Below are 16990 nucleotides of genomic sequence, written 5' to 3'. Positions count from 1 at the left end.
GAATAGGGGAGGTACATCATGCCCTGAACTGTAACCCATCCCTTCTGAGAGGTAACCTCTGGCATCATTTGGATGGCTAATGAGCTGTAGAGACGCTCCATGGGTTGTTGAGCTTTAAGTTTTATAAGATTTAACTAAATCTTTAGTTCAACAGAGCATAAAGATACATGGAAAGCTAAGGATGTGAATCATTAATCCAGCCTAAAGACTGATTTAGCACTTCACTGAAGCAATCTCAGGAATTTTGGCAGTGGATGCTACAGAAACCCATGACAGATCTCTCTCTAGATATTACAGGGTTGATATCCCTTGTGGTTATGGGATTTCATGCTAAACAGTTTGCATTTGCTGAACTCTGTTCAAAAGCAAATGCAGAATCAAACAGCAAACACTATCCCGGTGATCTTCCCCCCGTGCAAGCACTGCTGTCAGAAATCATTGTCAGAAGACGATGACCATTTGAAATTATTACTATAAACCTGAGAACAGAGAGAACTGGGGAAGTGCATTTGGGCAGAGAAGTACAGAAGGACAATCCTGATGCCATGGTTGTAGTGCAGGCCCACCAACACACTGCAAACCAGACAGGGAGAGTTGAACCAAACCAGGGCAGCTCTCTGCAAAGGAAAGGTTGCTCTGAAATAAAGGGTGACAGCTGTAGCCTAATGAGAGTTTGCTTGTGGTTCAGCTTTCCACAGAACACACTCTGCACATGCTTAGCAACAGTGTGAGGCACCAACAGCTCAGCAAAGAACCAGCATTCGCAAGATGGACACATCACAGCAGCCTCTCCAAGTGGTGATAAGGCTGAAGATGGTCAGTCCTCAGCTTTCTCACATGTGCCTTAGAGGTGTTTTGTAAGACACAGCTCAGAGAACAGCTAGTGATTCTCAGTACTTTGATATCAGTTTCACTGGAGAGTCTGGATCTTATTAATTGAACTGAAGCCAGTACAGTTCAGATAACTTCTCTAAAAGGCAGGTCTGAGGTGCAAGGCACTGAGACCAATACCACCAGAGGCTCAGACTAGAACAGACCCAACTGACTACTTTGAGCACAAATGATACTGCCTCCAGAAGTTTCAGGGAAAAAAGTTGTTTTAAGCTTGCTTGGAAAAGCAGAGGATCAGAAAGTCCTTTTCTGTCTATCACCTTCAAACTCATTTTAAAACTCAAAATTAGCCCTATGAACAGTCCTGTTCCACTTCTCCTGAAAGCATAACTCATTGAATCAAGCCTTGGAACGGTTAGGCTTTTTGAGATTTTTTTAATATATCCTTACAAAGCAGCCTCACTGCAGCCATCCCTCAGCTGTACCATTGAGCACAACTCCCTAACAATCTCTCTGTGCTGTAACAAGGCAGCTGCATGGTGGGACAGCAGACAGGCTCATTGCCATAGCAAAAACCTGTGGTGGAACTATTAAAAATCTCTGCACAATCTAAGCAATGTCACACTGGATTACAAAGAGCAGAGAACAGGAGACAAGGCAGCTGTTGCTTTTGGGTCAGTAATGCTACATCTCTGCAGTAATATCACCCCTGCTTTAAAAGCAAAGATTTATAATTTTATTTTAAAGCTGACCTCTCTACATGTTTCCAACCAGCAAGGCAACTATCAATTCAGAAAGCTGTCTTTGCAGGGCAGCTGTTTCACTTATCCCAGTTGCCTTCCTCTCCTGGGCCTCAGCTGATCATCCAGAAAACAATCTTGCTTTACTAGAACATGCTTCACCTTTTTGGTTAGCTTGCTTGTCATGGTCCAACGTGCAGCAGTCTTACATGTTGGGGAGGAGAGGGTCAAAAACTGTTGCCAGACTGGGTTTTCCAGTCCACCATGGGATACAAGAGGGGCAGATGCCCATCCAAACCCAAACCCAGCCATTGTGCTCCTGGGAGCTTTGGAGATGTGGCCTGAACTTCATCTCATGCCTCGTTCATGAGTAACTGGACCAAACTCACCTTCATGGTAACAGTGATGGTGCTGTTGACATTTGCTTTGTGCAGCCAGCCCTGCTTTATCGCACCACCCTTCTGGGAGCACAGGGAAGAGGAATCTGGAAAGACAGCAAACAATGATAAAAAGAGGAGATCAGGTAAACTGTTTCCCACAGGAAATTCCCCTTGGACAAAGGGATTTGTCCACCCTGGAAAGTAATATCATTTTAACTACAGCAATACAGTGACGTGTAGAATGTATGTGTAACAGGTACAGCTACGCATACAGTGCTATCACAAACCCCCCCCCCCCCCCCCCCCCCAAATCAGGGATATTCCTTTCCAATAAAGAGGCAAAACAGGCTAGATTGGGTCACCTTTAAAAAAAGAAAGATTATGCCTATTCTGATAGAGCTGCACAGTGATTTTGCAATGAGGCCTGTTGGTTCTTATGCAGTATTTCAAAACTTGGGGAAGATGGAAATTTTCAAGATTGTCTGTTTAGGAAGTTGCAAAATGCGGAACTCTGAACTTATTCTGTGATTCTCACATTTTAATTTTCAGCAAAAACCACCAAACCCCAGTAAAATAACTGAAATGTAACTGGCTGGTTTCACATTTATCAAACCACAAAGTTTCAAGTGACCCAATCAGGCTGCTCTTGGCACACCAGACAGGGTTTCCATCTGCTCCTGTCCTATGGTCCCAGAAAGAAAGTATGGCTCTCCATTCATACCTAATCATGACCTCCACTGGGGAAGAAGATTAGAGCCCAAAGTGATGAAAAAATCTCACCCTGGGGCTTCCAGTGACTCAGCAGCAGAGGCAGCCCCAGCCTGCCTCCATTGAGCCATGAAAGAGCTGGTTTATAGAGCTTGCTGCATCCAAAGGGGCAGGTTTTCACTCTTTTCATGTCAAACCTCCAGAGTAAATTTTCTTATACTTTATTTCCCTGGATAAAACAACACATGACTTCTCCTTTACAATGGTTCACCTTTTTTCATCAAGAGATTTCTTTTACTTGAATTCCCATTACACAATTCTAATGCAAATGCTCTGTCAGGAAACTGTAACAGAATCCTTTAGATATGGCCATGCCAAAAGATATAAATGTCAAAACATCTGTGAAAGTGCTTGGAATACTCTTCCAGTAACTTCTCTTGTTTGATTATTTGGGACACTGGCCAGAAGAAGAAAGGTCTCCAAATTTTGATAGCATATTTTTATCCTTTTGCTTTTTTGGAAGCATGCTGATAACAGTGCACAGCAATGTCTCCAGCCCAGAGCAGATATTTTTTAAGAGGCAGCACCTCAAGTTACTGATGTAATGCAAACCAACAACATAGCCGAAAAAAGATTAAGGCCAAACTTGACAAAACATTTCCATTTATAAAGAAGTCACTGCAGTCCAGACCTGAGGTGTGGTGGGACATACCCTGATAATTTGAGAAATGTTCATGAAACAGCCCCTGCAAATCGTTAGCTCTGCAACAAAGTTCCCTTTTCCTCTGTAAGTTCCCCAGCAGCAACATATTGGTGCTGTGGGAATTTTAAACAGCCGGGCTAAACTCTTCCCTTCATAAACAAAAACTTCCTAATATCACGTGCATTAAATAATCTCCACATGGTACTTGAAACAGAAAAACACTGCCCATCCCTTCTGTAGCAAATGTGATATGCATGGGCAGGAAACATGGCATCTGCACCATCCAAAATACCCACCAGGTCTGAGATGCCCCAATTGGCAGAGCCCCCAGCTCATCCCCACAGAGGAGCTCCAGGGCTGCAAATCTTCCCTACTGCCAGCTGAGCACAAAGATGCCAACTTCCAGAGGAAGCAAACGCCTCCCAGCATTGGCACATAATGTACAGAGCAGGACTGACACACTGTCAGCATGGTGGGTTGAAGTGACTGATGAAAAATTGCAGGTTATGTGGTAAAACACAAAACTTTCTAAGAGGAGAACTCCAGAATCACAGTGTAGTTGAAAAACAGACTGCCCAGTTTTATTTCTGGACATGAAGAGTTTTCCTTAGTAACTACTTGGCTTCCTTTTCCCCCTCTTCCTATGATGCTCTGTTTCAAAGGAAAAAGCCATGAGAAATATGACTAATCTTCCAGATAACTTAGGAGACCCTTGGCTCCAAGAGATTATCTTGTCATACTTTGAAATAAATCACTGCCTCACTTTTGATCCCATTTTCACAGCAGAAAGCATCTCACCAGAAAATCATTCCTAGGAACTGAATTCTGGCTTTGCTTTGTGAAATTAACTTTTTAATGTATTCCTGCTTTTTAACAGGAATACATAAAAAAAGAAAGCAAAAACTCAACCTTCTCCTTACCTCATCCTTTTCAAAGTCTTCATCAATTTCAAACACATGGCTTGGAATCTTGTCTGGCCTAAAGGATTTGCTGAAATCACAACACATTTTCATGTTTAATTAATGGAACATGAGGGTCATATGAGCCAGCAGCTGATGCTGGATCCAGAAGCAAAAGCCAACTGCAGTCTACAGAGCACAGAAGATAGATTTCAAGAGACCTACAGCTCCTTACAGCTGGGAAAAGCTAAGTTCTGAATGCATTTCATGGAAATTAAGCACAAGCAGTCAGTAATTAGCTTTCTCTTGTTAGCTGTTGGATTCTGCAGTTTTTGCTGACTTGCATTTATGGAACAAAGAGAGAGCACTCCAGCTTATCTTCCATCTTTACCAAAAAAGAAGCAAGATCAGACTACAAGATTATTCACAAATTTTTACATTATTTCATCAACAGTATGACTCCATTGCTGCTTCACATCCCCTCGAGACCCTCAGAACAGACCCACTACATCCAATTAAGAAGAAAAAGCATTTAATAATCTTCCAGCACATGAGCAGCCTGGACAGGGGTCCAGACGTGCCCAGAGTGTAGGCAGTGAGAGCAGAGCAGGCACCATCACAGAGAAAATAACAATCCAGCAGAAATCCTGGATGTGATACAAATACATGGAGATGTATGTGCCTGTCTGAAAAACCCAATTAGCTCTGGAGCTGGAAGCATTGGCACAGCCCAGCATTTCCAAGCACGTAACTCCCCACCACTGCCAGCACCAGCAACAATATCACATCACCCTCTCTGTATTGGGGGCACAAGGAGAATCTGCTTGTCATGGGAATACTGTGTGAGGCACACAGGGAACATCAGCCCAGCGGGACAATGAGGCTCCTGGGTTAGGATGTACAGACACTATTTATCATGCCATGAGTCTGGGCTGCAGTCTGTCCTCATCCCAAATGAAAGGGGTGTACACACACTGGCAGATGGTATGTGAAGCACTGACCCACACAACGTTGTGGGCATCTCCCTGACAGAGCTGAGGGGCAATGGCATGACAACACAAATCTCTGGCTCTAACCTGCAGAGTGACATGCCTCTGGAGGAGAGGCTGCTTGTGGGGCAGGCATCAGGGAAAGGGCAGACTGCTCCTGCTAAACCCTGTGATCACACATCAGCATTCCAAGGGAGCACGACACTTACCATGGCAACATCTGAAAGTCTCCTGAGTATTCCTCATATTTGTAGTTTACCATGAACCAGTCAGAGCTGTAGGTTTTAATGCACTGAAAGGAAAACGATACAGCTACAGCAAGTAAAACAAAGCCCAGCACCAATCTGAGAAGTTACATGCTGCAGGGTGAGGTAAGCACAAGCAAGAAGGGTGTGGGCAAGGTTGCTTCACTTGTTTCATGTAGCAAAGCAGAATTTCATAAGGAACCTTTTCAGCACAGAGACAAAAATCACACAGCATATGGCCTGCCACACAGCTACAGATTTTGTATTTGCATCACTCTAAGGCTCTAAAAAAGGAGTAGTGATTTGGGAGGAGACTATTTGCCAGAAAGCAAAAGTTTTCTGTCCTCAGAAACAGCGCATCTAACTCAACATGGACCATCGCTTTTTGTTCCACTGCACTTGAAGGGAATGGTCCTGGAGAGCACCACTTCACAACAAACCCACAGCACTCCAGATGCTCCAGGGAGGTGGTGGATCCCCTCCTTGTCAGGCAGGTGGTGCAAAGCCACACACCTTGGCTGTGTACAAAACCCACTGCAAAGACACTCTGCACATGAGATACCTGTGAGAACTCTCCTGTGCAGCAGGTCAGGCAGTGCTTCCCACAAAGGAAAAGCCAAGTGATCCGCAATCTTGCGGATCAGGAACTACAGCTGAGCATCTTGTCCAAGGGCTATAAAGTGCTGAAAGCGGGCGTCATATGGGCTTTGCCCCTACCTCTTTGACAAAGAGACTCTGAGCTTTCTTTAGAGCATCTTCTGGCACTGTTGACTGGACAGTCCTTCTCTGTCAGCCGATGACTGAGATCTGCAGGAAAAAGAAAACTTTTTCTGCACAAACTCCATCTTCAGGACTTGACATTCACCTTAAATAAATGTGGTGGGCCTAAACCACCAGTGGGTAATTTTGGTTTTATGTGTCAGTAATGCAGCCAAAATTAACATGTGGTTAATGGTGGAAATTTTCCAAGGTAAGCAGGACGGGAGATGAGTGAGCCTCAAACATGGGAAATAGCCAGAGAAAATTCACAGACACATCTTCGATCGGAAATATCAGGAGGTCCCGGAGGGGATCACTGTAGATCTGAACTCTGCGTTGGAAGATTACGTTCTCATAGTCCAAAGGTTCCACCACTTTATTTTTTTCCTGCAGGAAAAACAGATGATGAAAGAAATTACATATATGTAACATCTAAAATAACCAGTAAATAACATCTTGTGCTTAATTTCAAACTGTGTGACCACTAGACTTCCCATTATTCAGCACTCTGATACTCCTGTGCTTCAGGTAACCACTGATGAGCAAGTTTTGCAGAGAGGGAAATGAGGGGTTAAGTTTTAAGTAATAAGATATGGGAAGAAACAAAGCACTGTGCTGCTCTGTTTCAGCACAGTCTCTAATTTCTTAATGGAGCAAGAAAGCTTCCTGGACAGGCCATAGCTTTAACAGCTGCAAGATCCAGCATCTTTTTGTTTGATCAGCTCATCTGTACAGCTTAGAAGAAATGCATGCTCCTGCACTGGCTCTGCTCAGCTGGGGGCTGGTTTTGCTTGAGGAGCAGATGAGAGCTGTGCTCTCCCTAGGAATGATGAGAGCAAGGCTGCTGCTACTACTGCCAAAGCAGGAATCTCAGCCCATAGAAGAAAAACAGCATCCCTCTGGAAAGACAGGAAAGCCCTCTCTATAAATCGCACCCCAGACACAGCCAAAGGCTAGAGCCCAGTTTTATTCTCACTCACATTTCAGGGAAGCAAGAGGAACTTCTCCAAAAATCCCCAGAGTCATGAGCAAAGCTATTAGGAGAGCTTCATTACATTTCCTATTGCACCAATTATGTCTGTGTAACAAGTCCCCAAAACAGAACTTAGTAAAATGAGAAAAACACAACTTCTGAAGCAGGCAAATGCCATCTCAGCTGCCCAGCCTGACTTCAGATTTCATGAGCAAGAGTCAGGCTCTCAGCACTGCATTGTGAAAATCAAACTTCACACCAAAAGCCAACCAATGACTGTATAGGAGTGGTCACAATAAAACAGGAACCAAATTCTGACCCATCACCTTTGCCTTGTTTTGAATCTTGACCAAAATCCTGATGCTTGGCCCTGCCACAGAGTGCTTGTGAAACCCCTGCAGCAGCATGTGATGCCATGTGCCTCTGGACATGACATCCTTGTAGGACAACATGCTTGGGCTCTCCGCTCTTGGAAGAGGAACATCAGATGCTTCCCCATGGGCAGAAAACATTACCCTCCAGTCAAATGGCTTTTCTGGGATGAACTGTTCACCATAACTGGAGTTAAAGACAAGACCGATACAAGGTCTCTTGCTGAACACAGCACAATCAGCAGCTTAAAAAAATGAGTCCCAAATTAGGACTAAAAGCTCAGCATTGTATAATACCACTGAATAAACAGCTGTTATAAATGCATATTATAAAGTTGGCTTTTCACAAGATGTGTGCCATATGATTAATAACGTTGTGGTAAGGATATAAGTTTTTTATTTCTGCTTTTAGTAAAGAAAATTAGGCATAGTGGTAGTAGTTGATATATTATGCTTAAACTCTCTGTTTGGTCAGGATAATATCCAGTGAACATGTAAAGAAGACTCTGCTATTGATATACCAACTATCTGCATCTCCTATCTGAAGAAAGTATGGACCAAGGCCCAAGCTGGAGGTGATAATGAAGACACAGCCACGAAACACACATGCTCTAAAAAGGCAGACCCAAGGAGGGACCATGCAAAACAGTTCCTGGAATATGGAAATTAGTTTATGGAAAAATATGAATATGCAACAGACTGATGCAACAGAAAGGGTATTTAAAGAATGTCTCTGATATAGCAGGGTGTGGACTTGGCTGAATGCCAAGTCACCCGGCCAGCTGTACTTTGCTTTTTTTCTATCTCCTAATTGTCTTAAATTATTATTAAACCTATTTCTTAAAATTTACTGAAAAAGCAAACCTTGTTTTTCACAATTTGGGTGCTCTGCTGGGATATACCTCATCACTGAAACCCCAGGAAATTCAGAGCAAGGGAGGCGCCTCACCTGGGTTTTTGGCGGCCCAAAACTTTGTTTTTCCTGGTGAGAATTGGGGATTGCAGGTAAACATCCAAAGAGACAAGCAAGGAGAGAGAAAAAGCAAGTAAGGAAAAGGGAAAAGGCTCCCTAAATCTGTAGTATTTTTTGCTCCGTAAAAACCTTGTGCATGAAGAACCTAAGAAAGAAAAAAGATTGTAAGTATTTCTTAGGGGAGCAGGTTAAAGGAGGTCTGTGTGGTGTGTGAATGAGACACTGGCTGGGTACCCCAGACTGGTGAAATGAATGTGGAAGCTTCTTAAGCTGCAGTTTCGTTCTCTCACGAGAGGGACGGCCAGTAGGGAGGCAAAGCAAAAGATATAAAAGAGTGAAAGTGACCCCCGGGTGGCTGGGATGGGGTCCCAGGAAAAAGGGGGTTGTAAAAAACCCTGGGTGGCTGGGACGGCCCCAGGGAGGGGTTGGACCCCTCAGGGAGGGAGCCGATAGTTTTCCCATACAATCCACTGGGAAAGCGGGATACTGGGGGAGGAAAGGGTTGAGCCTCCTGGTCTGGAACAGGGGCCCAGGAAAAAGGGGTTGGACCCCTTAGAAGACCAATTGGGACGGGGTCCCAAATAAGGGGTTGGACCACTTAGAGGTCTGATCTGGGACAGGAGTCCCAAAGAAAGCAGTTGGACCCCTTAAAGGAAGGGAACAAAGGTTTCCCTGGCACAAACCACTGGGAAAACGGGATAATGTTCCGAAGTTGAGAGTCAAGTAAAGGATCCAATTGCACCTAAACTTGCTGCTGAGTTAAAAGGGTTATGTGTTACCCCTGCCCTTAGAGGGGCAACACGTTGCGGCGTGGGAGCGGACCCTCACAGATGACGGCAGGCAGCAGCTTGGTGAAACATGGAAGGCTCCTTTATTATCTGACTCCAATAGCTTATATTCATTTTGTACAGAGGGCCAAGATTGGCCCAAAGACGTTACAACCTCCTGACTCCATTGGTCAATATGACCATCAGTCAAGTTCTCTCTCAGAGAACAAGAATGCAAAACATACAGATAAATTCTAAGAATACAATATTGTTTACATGAAGCAGCGTGAGAAGCTGCTGCAAAGACTCAAACACTTGAAAGCAAGAAATGCAGGGACGACATCTCACCCTTTTTACCTTTAAAAAAAAGAAAAAAGGAAAAAAGAAAATGAACTACAGTTCAATTTCTGTTCCCATGGGAGGATCAGTGGTTCCTCCTCTGTCGACCTTCATTTGGTCACGGTTTCTTGCTTTTCCCATTGCAGGGTTAGTGAAATTCTGTGGCACCTGTAAGGTGCTCCATGGCATGCAAAGCCTTTGCCAATTAAATTTGCGGGGTTTCACCCTGCATTCCCCGTTTTTGTTTGGAAGAACCAGGCCTCTGTGGCACAACAAAAGGTTCTTCAGCAAACGGAACAAACAACATTGCTGACTCCCTTTAAATTGAACAACCCATCTGTGTGCCATGTCGACCACAGAAATTAAATCCGTGACTAAATGAAAAAGTTTCTGGGAAAACTGTTGAAATGCCATGACAGCAGCCCCGATACAACCAAATGGGCTGCCCATCCTCAGGGGCTTCCAAATCTTTGCCCTCAAAATCATCCTTCCAAGCAATACTGGCCTACCTCGTCCTCCCAAATTGTCTGTAAAGACAGTGGGTCCTTGCACTAAATTTCTGAATATCTTTGGGCCGCAAAAAAGAAATCCAAAGGATTCTTGCCACTCGCAACAGCTCATGGCTCCAGAGCATTTGGCAGAAAAACACTGCTTGCAAAGCTCCATTCAAATTCCTCCCATAATACTGAGAGTATGAATTTTACAAAAATCTGCACCCATCAAATTCGCAAGCATTGTTGCCTGCATTTATCAATCGAGCAATGAGCTCATACAAAAATGATTGATTGCCATTTTTGCGGCTGAAATCGAGCAATAATTAGCTCAAACAAAAAAAAAATGATTGTTTGTTTATTTTTTCAAACAATATTTTGCTGCCTTGTGGCAGATTGGGCAAAAATGACCCATTCCAGAACGTGCAAGGAATTGGACATTCATCAGCCAGTGATACCTGCAGGATACAAATGAATCACAGAAAACAATCATTCAGATTCACAATTGAGGATTGGCTTTTTGGAGGTGTTATAAAAACCTCCAGTCCCCAGAGTTCTGTTTCGATGCAGAACACAGAAATGTCCCAGGACTGGTTGAAATTTCCAGATGATCCTGTTCCAACAGCTCCCAAACCAAGTCACGAAGGGCAATGAATGGATCTTGAAAGACAGTCCATTCCAGCTGCCAAATAGCAAAGGAAAAACTCGCAATGTCCGTTCCAAATTGTTCCAGGACAGTCTCTGATCAGAGCAACAGTCCAGTGAAATCCAGGCAGCTCAATACTTCAGAGCAACTGCCTTCTCACCACCGACTCTTTGTCCTGTGAACAGAAAACTCAAACACAAATTAAACAATTTTGGTCCCTTCAGGGACACTGACAGGGAGAGGTGGGTGTGGGACTGGACTTTCCCCACAAACCTCCATTGGCTGTGGGGACTGGGAAGACTCTTCTGTCTGAGCACACTTCCTCTTTGCACCCCACTGCCCTTTTGACAGAGGCTGGCCTTTCACATGGCTTGCCTTGCAAACATCTGCCATGTGATTTGTCCGTCCACACCTTCCACAAAGAAACAAAGGAGTGATTCCTGTTTTTTGCACTCTCTTTCTTTGTTTCTTGTTGGCCTTAGCATTAGTCTTGCTGGCCTGAGCATTAGATGAAGCATGATGGGCCTCTGAATCCTGTCCCGTGTGCTCCACAGGGCGGGGTGAGAACTTGTCTCACTGCACCTACAGAACGAGGGAATCCATTCCTGCCCTGCAGGGGGCGCTGTGCTGACCCACGGCCACCCACAGCATCAGCCTCGGTTGGGACATCATCCGAGACTGAGGAGGATCCGGGACCCCGGGACCCCTTGCAGCGGGGGAACACCTGCTTGTGATTGCGCTGTCCCTTTAAAATGAACAGATCGGCCGCAGCTGCCTCCCTCGCGCTGCTCCTGCTCGGCGCGGGGGGAGATCGCAGCACTGAGAGGGGCGTGTCCTGCTTGCCAAGCGCTGTCCCCACAGGTGCGGGGGGAGTGCCCTGATCGGCACAGGGAGGAGCGGGGGGGCTGGGAGGGTGTCCCGGCCCTGCATTCCCAAGCGGAGCTGCGGCTGCCGCGCTGCCCGGCCCGTCCTTTCTCAAGGACGGCTCCGGCCGCTGCGGGGGGGTTTCTTCTCGCTCTGAGGCCGTGCAGGGTGGCCCTGGGCTGGCCCCTTCACTCCTTGGGGCCGCCGTCCCCCCCCGGGGGCTGGGCAGGCTGCATTGCCCTCCCCGGGCCGGCCGCGCTGCTTCTCGGAGCCGCTCCGCCCCTCATGGGCTGGGCAGGCCCCTACCCCCGCTCCGGCGGGGCACTTGGCTTGTCGCCAAACTGCACAGACCTGTGTGCCCTGTGCAAGTCCCCGCCGCGGGGGCGCACGGCTGCCGTGCCCGGCGCCCCGGGACGGCGCAGCCCCGCGCCACCTCGCCGCACGGAACATTCCACCGACACCCCACAGTGCGGACAATCCACGAAAAACACCCCGCCCCCCCCCGATCCAAGAGCGCTCCTGGCGCCTCCAAGGCCAGGAAAGTGCGGGGGGGGAGGGAAGTGGGGGAGGCGATCTTTGGCCTCCACCGCCGTTTTTTCAGCACGGGACTCGGGAGCGCTGATCTCTCCGGTCCCACGGAGCTTTCACAAGCCCCGAGGTTTTCCACACTCCGGCGCCGATAAGGCGTGGGTGGGGAAGGGGTCTGCTCCACAGAAGACCCCGTGCCTGCCTCAGCTGGTGCGCTGAGGACGGGTAGGCTTCCCGCCATGCTGCTGTGAGGAAGGGGGCTCGGCTGTCCCGCCCGTCTCCGAGGGGCAGAAACAGGAGGAATGACTCCACCGTCTTCCCTGGCACCCAGCCCAATGGGGCCGGAGCTGTCCTCAGAGCTGGAAAGCTGCAATTTAGGCAGCACCTTCTCCAGCCTGCTCCAGGTGGCTATGAGTTCCAAAAGCTTCACACTGCGATCTGCAAAGAAAACCTGGAGCAGATAGTCGCCCAAAGACTTCCACTCTGCTGTAGAAAAAACTTCTTCAAGGCTGCAAAAAAACCCATGAGTTCTAGCATTATAGAACAATTTCTGGAGAGCATCTCCAGGAAAGGAGACTTCTTCTCTCCACAGGACCTCAAGGCAAAGGTCCAACATGAGGATTTCCTCATCTGAGGAGGGTTTAGAGATCATTATCTCTTACCACGATTGCCTCAAGCAGAGCAGGTACAGTCTCTCACTGGGCACAGAGGTCCACCGACGTGCAGTTCTCTCGCAGTCGGAGGTCACCGGTGTGACCTGTTCTCCCACGTCAGGAGTCCGTTCAGACACGGACAGTGTCCAGATGTGCCGTTCAGACACAAAGGGTCAGCAGATGTGACCCAGCTGCAGTCCAGGCACGGAGGGGTCACCAGATGTGACAGGAGACCCCCGTTCTCACACGTCTGGGGTCACCACTTGTTACCCCTGCCCTTAGAGGGGCAACACGTTGCGGCGTGGGAGCGGACCCTCACAGAGGACGGCAGGCAGCAGCTTGGTGAAACATGGAAGGCTCCTTTATTATCTGACTCCAAAAGCTTATATACATTTTGTACAGAGGGCCAAGATTGGCCCAAAGAGGTTACAACCTCCTGACTCCATTGGTCAATATGACCATCAGTCAAGTTCTCTCTCAGAGAACAAGAATGCAAAACATACAGATAAATTCTAAGAATACAATATTGTTTACATGAAGCAGCGTGAGAAGCTGCTGCAAAGACTCAAACACTTGAAACCAAGAAATTCAGGGACGACAGTTGTGTAAGACCCAAAAGCATTTGGGGGTTGGCCAAATATAGGTATTTCTCTTTTTTGCCAGATTGAGGATAAAAACACAAAAAGGCTTGCAAGTGTAAGGTCCAAGACACTTAGGCTTTAAAAAAGGCTGCCAGGTTGAGAAACACTAAAGGCTTTAAAAGTGTGATAATCCAAGAACATCTGGGGGTTAGTCAAATACCTATGAGTAAATACTAACAAATAATTTCTAAAAAAAAGGTACCAATCTTTTTGTGTTGTCTTTGTGTAAGTAGAAGTAAGTGCAGCTGAAGAGAAGGTGCGCTTGTTGTGGAGTTTATTTGTGTTAAAGAAGTGAATTGTCTGAATGGAAAGAGGGGAACTGCAGGCCAGAGTGGAATTCTGAGGAGTTATGCTCACAGAGAGGGGGAATTGCAAGGGAATTAATGAAGAATTCAGGTTCAAGAAAGTTGTTTGTAATGACAGAAACACTGGAAGCGAAATGGGAGGGGGAGGAGGAAGGAGATTGGAATCTCTTTGAAGCGTTGGCCCCCGTGCTGCTGCCTGCCTGAGCCCTGCCTGCAGCCGCGTCGTGCTCCGTCTCTGTGGCCGCACCGCCGCCTGCGCTCCCATTCACCTCGGCCCCCACGCCAGCCCTAGACCCACCAGGAGCTTGGTCTCACCCAACCTTAGCTGCCCTGACTGCGGCCACTCCGCCTGCCACACCAGGGGTCCCACTGGCTCCGACCACTCCACCGTTGTCCACTTTCCCCACAGCCCTGTCCTCACCTGTTTATGTTACAACACAAGCAGCTCACACCCCCTCATTCTTAAAAGACTCAGTTTGGAGTCCCGTTTTTCTCCCCTCTGCCTTAGAAGAATTAATCCATGAAACAGATTCTGTTCTTACATCTGTAATAAATTACTTTCTCTTTGAGACAGGAAGCCTAGTTAGAATCCAAAACTGTCTCGATTTGAGTTTTGAAGACAGAAGGGAGAAAACCAAACTCCGACAGTTACATCCAAAAGAAAAACAAAGAGTTTGGTTTTCAAGAGATGAATATTTTATAAAGCCTTTAGTGACTTTAAAAATAGGTCCTAAAGAGGAAGTATTCCAATTTTTTGGTTGATCTTAAAACAGAGAAAACATGTATCATTAAAAATACAATAGGATGTAAGGTAAGTAAAGAAATCTCAGAAATGGTGACTGCAGAAGGGAAAAAGTTTGAAGTATCCATTATAAAAAATGTAGTAATTAAAAAGAATACCAACATATAGATGGGAAATATATTATTAATGCTTGAATTGGGTCTTAATGTGTTGGGAAAAAATCTAAGAATATTATTAGGAGTGAAGGCTATACCAGAAGAATAATGAAAGTTTGGCAAAAGTAAAAATCCTCTTAGAAAAAGAGAGAAAATGTATTGATGGGTTGTAAGAAAATCTTACAAAGAAAAGAATGTAACTTTTAAAAAGGTGTAAAATGTTTACTGATTGCGGAATAATACATACTTAGGAAAAATTAGGAGAAAAAGAGGGCTGTTTAAAAAAAAAAAGAGGATTAATGCAGTTTTACAGATTAATGAGGAGATTCATTTTAAAGAGCTTTTGTTGTTGTTCTTAAGGAATGTATATATAATATAGACTGTTGGTTTAAATTTTTTAAGAAAATGCATAGAGGCGTTTTCTGCGCCTTGAAAAAGGAGAAAGGTGGTGTTCAGACTGTTAGAGACAGTAGAAAACAGAGACCAAGCGATAACTAAGTAAAATCCCGAAAATTGGACAAAAAAAAATCAGTCTCCTCTGCCCCTGCCGCCCCCCCCCCCCCCCCCCCCCCCGACCGACCCTGTTCCCCTGCCGGCTGCCCTTGTACTCGGCCATCCCTCCCCAGCCCCTGTACCAACGACTGCCCCTCGCACATTGCTCCCGCACAGCTGGCAGCCCAGCTGTCCATGGCTGCTGTGCTTGTGTTTGCGCCGGGCCAGACCGCATGGCCGGAGGTTGCTCCAATAGACACGGGACGTGTCCCAGCCTCAGTTCCGGCAGCATGGCTGGAGGTCGCTCTGATAGACATGTTGGGACATGTCCCAGCTTCAGTTCCGGCGGCATGAGCTGCAGCAGCTCTGCCAGAAACCCCGCCTGCCCCAGCCACGGCCACTTCGGCCACCTTTCTCCCGCCCGAGAGTGCTCCGGCTGTCCCGGCCCCAGTGGCTCTGCCCCCGATGGCTCCGGCGGTGCCGAGTGTAGACCACGTGCAAAAGATCCATGCCCCGATTTGGTTTCTGCCGGAAAACCCTGTCCTGTCAGCGGTTCCGGCTGCAGCTCCCGCTAACCCCCTCCCCTCCCTGGAGGACTCAGCCCAAGAGCAGATCCCTACCCCCACCCCTCCCTCTCTGCCAGGTGCAGCCACCCCTGCCTTTGCCACCGTCCCCATAGTAATGACAGCTGCTACTGGCCAGGGGACTTCTCCTCTTAAAGGGGAAACACCATACCAACATAAGGTAACAAAACAGGAAAACTGGGATAGAAGAATTAATTTATTTCCATTACTAGAGGTTCCTATGGAGGGAGAAGCACAAGGTTTTTAAATGACCCTTTGACTGAGGCATTGAAGACTGTAGTCAAAATAGATAGTGCTGAGATAATGTAGCTAGGACTTCCCTTTTGCTAACAGAAGCCAGACTGAAGGAACTGATAAGGAACTGATAAATCATGGGAGCTGTCAAACTAGGTTTCTGCATCCTGAATAATCAATAGACCCCATGAACACAATACAATCATAAATCAAACAGTCCTGGGAAAAACAGGATTTAGCTGTCACGAACACTAAAGGTTAAAAAGTCAGAGCTGAGGAAGACAATCTTACTTCATCATTTTGGGACCCCACCCTATAAAAAGACCACCGACCCATTTCAAAGAACAAACTACGCATGCTTGATGGCTTTTTGGGCTAATTACCATACGAAGCGGGGAATGGGAGGTATCAGAGCTATGAATATGCATTTGTAGTTTGTGTATTCAATACTCCTGTAGATAAAAGACCCTGTGATGATCTGTAAATTGCGCGTGTGTTTCTGGGAGCTATCCCACACGCTGCCCGGCGTCGTAATAAACATACACTTTCTAACTTTAAACTGTTAGAGAGTCTTTGTCCGTCATAGTTGGGTATTGGTATTAGATCAATGTCCATAGTTTTTTAATAAATCATTTTGGCGAGCAAGCCAGGAGAACTGCTCTTTCTGGCTGTGGGGCCGGTGGGGTCTAGGACCCCTCAGGGCGCCGACCCGGAAGTTTTCAGGGTGAGGGCTCCTTAGATCTTATCGTCCACCCGGGGAAAGACCTGAACCTCCTGGAACTACGGACAAAAGGTATGTTTAAAGAAAAATGTATTGAATGCAGGTACCTTTGAATAGAGGGGGCTTATAAGTCATAAGAGACGTCTTATGCAAAGCAGAGGCCTGGGTTTTGGAATCTCTGAGGAGTATTGTAACAGCTGTTGTGTTCCAGGTAAAGATGGTCACTTGTTGGCTGCATTCCAGAAGGGAAAGCAGCG

General features: G+C 46.5%; 1 long non-coding RNA gene and 1 pseudogene across 2 annotated transcripts in view; both read right to left on the bottom strand.

Moving 5' to 3' along the window:
* Positions 1 to 16990, bottom strand: part of LOC310922245 (dedicator of cytokinesis protein 11-like) — a 104971-nt pseudogene that overhangs the window by 79317 nt on the left and 8664 nt on the right. The window contains exons 2-8 of the transcript in view: positions 6525 to 6641; positions 6213 to 6302; positions 5460 to 5542; positions 4283 to 4352; positions 3351 to 3372; positions 2314 to 2403; positions 1961 to 2055 (exon numbers count right to left, since the gene is read on the bottom strand). The product of the transcript in view is annotated as a dedicator of cytokinesis protein 11-like (transcript). The remainder of the gene's footprint in view (positions 1 to 1960; positions 2056 to 2313; positions 2404 to 3350; positions 3373 to 4282; positions 4353 to 5459; positions 5543 to 6212; positions 6303 to 6524; positions 6642 to 16990) is intronic.
* LOC310922059 lies at positions 8547 to 15679 on the bottom strand. Its single transcript, XR_014592289.1, has 2 exons — positions 15605 to 15679; positions 8547 to 8716 (listed from the first exon to the last, which is right to left on the bottom strand). It is a non-coding gene; the product is annotated as an uncharacterized lncRNA (long non-coding RNA).

Source organism: Zosterops lateralis (genome assembly GCF_965231275.1).
Source record: "Zosterops lateralis genome assembly, chromosome: W".
Classification (NCBI taxonomy): domain Eukaryota; kingdom Metazoa; phylum Chordata; class Aves; order Passeriformes; family Zosteropidae; genus Zosterops; species Zosterops lateralis.
Note: the sequence above shows the minus strand (reverse complement) of the source record. Positions and strands in the feature narration are given on the sequence as shown.